Here is a 6,273-nt window from a genome sequence, read left to right as displayed (position 1 = left end):
TGAATAGGGTTGGAACAGAAGCTAAGAGAATTACTGGCTGCAGTGCTAGAAAGGACTGAGCAAAGAGAGGGATGCATCTGACCAGGCTTTGTTAAGGAGGTAGACATTAGTTTGGGATATTATTTTATTCCTAACATTTTTAAAAATTATTAAATTTTTTTGATGTTTATTTATATTTTGAGAGAGAGAGAGAGAGACAGAGTGAAAGTTGGGGGAGGGCAGAGAGAGAGAGGGAGACACAGAATCTGAAGCAGGTTCCAGGCTCTGAGCTGTCAGCACAGAGCCTGATGTGGGGATTGAACTCACAAACCGTGAGATCATGACCTGAGCCAGAGCTGAATGCTTCACTGACTGAGCCACCCAGGCACCCCTATTCTTACATTTTTTAAATGTTTATTTCTTCTTGAGAGAGAGAGAGAGAGAAAGAGAAAGAGAGAGAGAAGTGGGGGAGGGACAGAGTGAGGGGGAAAGAGGATCTGAAGCAGACTCTACGCTGACAGCAGAGAGCCTGATGGGGGACAAAAATCTGGAAGCTTCACAAATCTGCATGTCACCCTTGTGCAGCAGCCAGGCTAATCTTCGTATCATTTAAGTTTTTAGTATATGTGCTGCCGAGGCAAGAACCTTCCACTTTTATAGGAAAGTCCAGGAAACTTCTTATATGTAAATGATTATAGTTGATTTTATATTTGGTTTTGATAAGATACTAATTGTAACAAACAGGTTTTTTCTTTTTATGAGATGTAGGAGGCTAAAAGTCTTTCCCCTCATTAACTTCTCAGGTTATCTAAAATTCCAAGCTCCAGACATAGGTACCCATGTCTCTGTTTGATATCTCCACCGATGTCTTAAAGATGCTTCAGACTCAATATGACCCACATTAAAACCATAACCTTTGTCTCATACCTGGTCCTCTCCTGGTGTCAACTCTTTCAGTGAATAGCATGTACACATCATTGTCACCCTTGACATCTTATCCGATTATAAGGAAAGAGGCCCATCACTAGGTCCATTGATAACACTTTTAAAATATCTTTAAATCTATACACATCTCTCTCTCTCTCTTTCTCCTCATTGTCACCACTCCTAATTCAAATACCAAGGTCTCTTACACTAATCTCTTGATCTAATTTTCCTGTACAACCCTTGCTCCCTGCCCCTAATTCTCACACACAGGAGATGATGTGAGCCAAGTAAAATATAAGTCTCATCATGTTCTCTTTCTTCTTAAGAGTCTTTAAAGCTTACACAGTGCTCTTAAGATAAAGAAGAGAATCCTTAACATGTCTTATGAAGCTCTGACTGATATAACCTCAGATCACCTCAGCCCCAGCCCCCTTGCCTGCTTTCTTCCTCACTCTTTTTTTTTAAAATTTTTTTTTTTTTCAACGTTTATTTATTTTTGGGACAGAGAGAGACAGAGCATGAACGGGGGAGGGGCAGAGAGAGAGGGAGACACAGAATCGGAAACAGGCTCCAGGCTCCGAGCCATCAGCCCAGAGCCCGACGCGGGGCTCGAACTCACGGACCGCGAGATCGTGACCTGGCTGAAGTCGGACGCTTAAGCGACTGCGCCACCCAGGCGCCCCCCTCACTCTTTATTCAAGCTTCCTGGCTTCTTTCCAATTCTGAATATACCTTGATCCTCACCATAGGGCCTTTCCACTCACTGTTGCCTCTGCCCGGAACACCTCTCACACACCCTCTCACTTAATAACTTTTCCTTGTCTTCCAAATTATCCAAATACCTCTTCCTCAGGAAATCCTACTCTGACTTGACAAATTGGATCAGATCGGTACATCTTTCATGGCACTTATCACTATTTGTAATTTGTAAACTTAGATGATCGCTGTCTACCTCCCACACAATGAGCTTCATGAGGGACCATGTCTGTTTTCACTGGTCCTTTTCTTGAGCACTCAGCCCAGTGATTAGCAAGTACTGAGTTTTCAATGTATTGAGGAATGAATGAATGTATGAATGACTGGATGGCTGGATGGATGGATGACTGAAAGATCACTATCTTCAGATGTCAAATAACTAAAGTCATTAAGCCAATTTGTTGCATTTTCCAGGAATTTATCATTTTCCAGGAAAAGAGATCCCGAGAGAATGGCATTTGATGCAATGGTATAGAGAATAGGAAGGGAATAACACAGAGCATATTTATAGTTACCTTTGCTATTCAGAATCTGTTCCCCTTTCCTAAGAGAGCATCCTCTTTTTAGGGGACTGTATTTTTCCTCCATGGTGTGGTTTTGTGGGAGTGTATATTTTTCAATAAATAACAAAAAATCAAATAACCCAATTTAAAAGTGGACAAAGGATTTGAATACGCATTTCTCCAGAGAAGATATACAAATGGACAATAAGTTCATGTAAAGATGTTCAAAATCAGTAGTCCTTAGAGAAATGCAAATCAAAATGACAGTGACATGCCACTTTGCACACAATAGGATGACTCTAATCAAAATGACAGACAATAACAAGGGTTGACAAGGATGTGGAGAAACCCATACTTCTCATACACTGCAGGTGGAAATGTAAAATGATGCAGTGCTTTGGAGAACAGTTTGGCAGTGCCTCAAGTCTTTAGCTGTAGTTAACATATTACTTAGCAATTTCACTTCCTAGGTATCCATCCAAGAGAATTAAAAACATATGTGAACATATGTTCACAAGAAGACTGATACACAGATACTCATAGCAGTATTATTCATTACAACCAAAGTGGAAACAACCCAAATGACCATCAACTGATAAATGGATAAACAAAATGTAGTCTATCAATGTAATGGAATATTATTTGGCAATAAACAGGAATGCAGTGCTGATACATACTACAAACATGGGTCAGTCCATAGTAAAAGTACTATGTTAAGGGAATGAAGCCAACCACAAAAGACCACGCATTGTTTGGTTCCATTTACATGAAATGTCTAGAATAGGCAAAACCACCGAGACCAAAATTAGAATAGTGGTTCTAACGGCTGGGGTGAGGAGAAAAATGGAGAGTGATTACTAATGGATATGGGGTTTCTTAAGGGGTGTTCAAAATGTTCTAAAATAGATTCTAATAATGGTTGCACATCTCTGGGAATGTATTAAAAACTACCAATGTGTATACTTTAATTTAAAGGAGTGAATTTTATGGTTGTGAATTATATCTCAATTTACTGTTAAAAAATAAATATGATGTATCAATAAGTCTAAATCTTGTAATAGGTACAAAATGTAAGGGTGGCACAGACTGAGGACAGGAGTGGAACAAAGAAGACTACATTGGCGAGATAATGGTAAATCCGTGAATTACTTGTCTTTCACCCAACCTTACCTGTCAGCACACTGGGAGTCAGTTCCATCAGGCTTTGACTGCCCAAATACATAAACTTTAAAGAATAACAGTTGCATGTAGTTTTGAATGGAAAATATGTTCCAGAATGGTCAAGCATATAAATCCAAGAGATTAAGCTTCAGGCAAATCCAATCTACACAGGCAGATCGCTAATAGAGGTCATGATTGCAGTTTGGCTACACCTGAGTTTATTCAATGACGCATTTTTCTTTTCTCTTCAGACTCATAAGCACAAGAGCTGCCAGGAGACAAGAACCCCCTCAAACATATTCTCGCAGGATGTTGAATGAGTAGATATTAGAACCCACTTCACTTATCTGGTTGCTCACTGTGTAACCAAAACAATTCAGGTCTCCAAATGTTTGCTCACATACCAAAAACCTAAACAATATTAAGCAGCACACTAAAGACAGGAAGTGCCTTTTGGAAATTGTTGTCAGAACTTTGTTACCACATTCAAACTTCCCCATTAAGAAAAAAAAATGTCTCTCTTAACAATGCATGTACTCAGAAATGATAAAAAGAAATTTACAAATTCTTTATTTTCTCTTATGGACTATATCTGTGTTAAATGGAAAAATGTTTTAGACTGTACATCCCAGAGTTCCTATATATCATTAGCCTAGGGCATAGTTTTTACTACTGGTTACTTATTAGTACTATTTCGTCAATCTCATACAATGAGTAAATAATAACTTGCAAACACAATAGGATACAAAGTAGAATTTTTACTGTAACCTAGGAAACTAAAAGCTTGTCAATCATTTCTCCTTGTGTACCACTGAATCATAGAGAAAAGGACAGGAATGGATTGTGACAAAACCCTGCACCACAAATTATGCATAAGTTTTATGACCTTAAGATTTCTGGCAGAAAAAAATGTCACGTCAAAGACCACCATGACCAGAAAAGAATAGTAGTCTGCAGACCCAGAAGAAATGTATCTTAGCAGACTGTGTGGTCAATCCCTGGATAATATTAGGAAATCATAGTTTGTAATGTAATAGAAGTGTACTGAGTCAGATTCAAGGTTAACCTATAATGGTAGACTATTAGAATCAGAAAGCAACATGCACTGAGGAGGAGAACCCCACATTTCCACTGACTAAGGGAGACCATATCTCCACTGGAGGTCGGCCTCCAGCCCAGATACGGGTATCAGGCATTTTCTGCTCCACACAGATCTGCTGAATGAGGAAAGAGGAAAACAAGATCCTGAAGGTTTGGGGTAGAGAGGAGCAGGAAGAGGCCCTTATGGCAGACCGCCTGCTTGGTAGAGTATCCACAGAAAATTAAATATCTTGTATGCTGAACTTTAATTTCCCTTTAGTATTTGCTTTGTGCCATTTAAAAGAATTTTGTTGAGGTCTGTTTCACTGCAGTGAAGTAGACACACCTTAAGGGTCCAGTATCATCAGTTTTGACAAATGGATAAAGTCACGTAACCTATACCCTATTAAAATACAGAACATTTATGGCCCCAGAAGATTCCCTTATGCTTCTTTCTAGTTAGTCTCTTCCCACTCAGAAATAGCTTTGTTCTGATTTCCATCATAAAATAGTTTTCTTTGTTTTATGACTTCATATAAATATTTATTTCTGTACATCAGGCTCCTTTCACTCTGTATGACGCTGTTGTTTGCATCTATAATTTATTCCATTTCATAGCTGAATGTTATTCCATCGTATATTTGTTTATTCTTTCTTCCATTAATGGAAACCTAAGCTGTTTCCAGGTTCAGTTTATGATAAATGAAGCTGCCTGTGAATGTTCTTATAAAAGTCATTTTTGATATATATATTTCTCTTGAATAAAAACCTAAAATGGACTTGCTGGGTCATAGGGTAGAAATACATTTAAATCTTTCAAATATTACGAGTTTTCCAAAATAGAGGTAGTATTTTACACACCGACCAACAATGTATGAAGTTCTTTTTGCTTTACACCTTTATCAACATTTCATGATGTTTTCATTTCACCCTTTCTAATGGCTATGTAATGATTTCGCATGGTGGTTTTAGTTTGCTTTTTTTCCTAATGGTTAAGAACATTGAGCACAGTCTCATGTGCCTATTGGCCATTCATATACCTCTTCTGTGAAGTATATGTTCAAGTCTTTCCTCTATTTTTATATTGGGCTGGTTATCTCTTCATTAAAATGTAGGGATTCTTTATATATTCTGAATACCACTCTATTTCTCAAATTTATGTGTTGCAAGTGTTTTTCTCTGCCTATGGCTATGTATTCATTTTCTTAGTAATGTCTCCTGATGAGCAGTTTTAAATATTAGCACTCAATTTATCATTTTTTAAGTTGACTTTTATTTCTGTGTCATTTATAAGAAATAATTTGCCCAAATCAATCAGTGTGATACATCACATTAATAAAAGAAAGGATAAAGGGCACCTGGGTGGCTTAGTCGGTTGAGCAACTGACTTTGGCTCAGGTCATGATCTCATGGCTCATGAGTTCGAGCCCCGCGTCAGTCTCTGCGTTGACAGCTCAGACCCTGGAGCCTGCTTTGGATTCTGTGTCTCCCTCTCTCTCTGCCCCTAACCCACTTGCATTCTGTCTCTGTGTCTCTCAAAAATAAATAAACGTTAAAAATTTTTTAAAAATAAATAAATAAAAGAAAGGATAAGAACCATATGATCCTGTCAATAGATGCAGAAAAAGCATTTGACAAACTACATCCTTTCTTAATAAAAAACCCTCAAGAAAGTCAGGATAGAAGGAACATACTTAAACATCATAAAAGCCATATATGAAAAGCTCACAGCTAATATCACCCTCAATGGGGAGAAACTGAGAGCTTTCCCCCTGAGATCAGGAACATGACAGGAATGTCCACTCTCACCACTGATGTTTAACATAGTGTTGGAGTCCTAACATCAGCAATCAGACAACAGAATGAA

The 6,273-nt window shown here is 38.2% G+C and overlaps 1 non-coding gene across 1 annotated transcript; it reads right to left on the bottom strand.

Annotated features, from left to right (window-relative positions):
- Positions 1–520: 520 nt before the first annotated feature.
- On the bottom strand, positions 521–624 carry LOC112857977 (U6 spliceosomal RNA). Its single transcript, XR_003223376.1, has one exon. It is a non-coding gene; the product is annotated as a U6 spliceosomal RNA (small nuclear RNA).
- Between the last annotated feature and the right edge of the window lie 5,649 nt (positions 625–6,273).

This window comes from Puma concolor, chromosome E4, assembly GCF_028749965.1.
Source record: "Puma concolor isolate L17-30 chromosome E4, mPumCon1.1.hap2, whole genome shotgun sequence".
NCBI lineage: Eukaryota > Metazoa > Chordata > Mammalia > Carnivora > Felidae > Puma > Puma concolor.
Note: the sequence above shows the minus strand (reverse complement) of the source record. Positions and strands in the feature narration are given on the sequence as shown.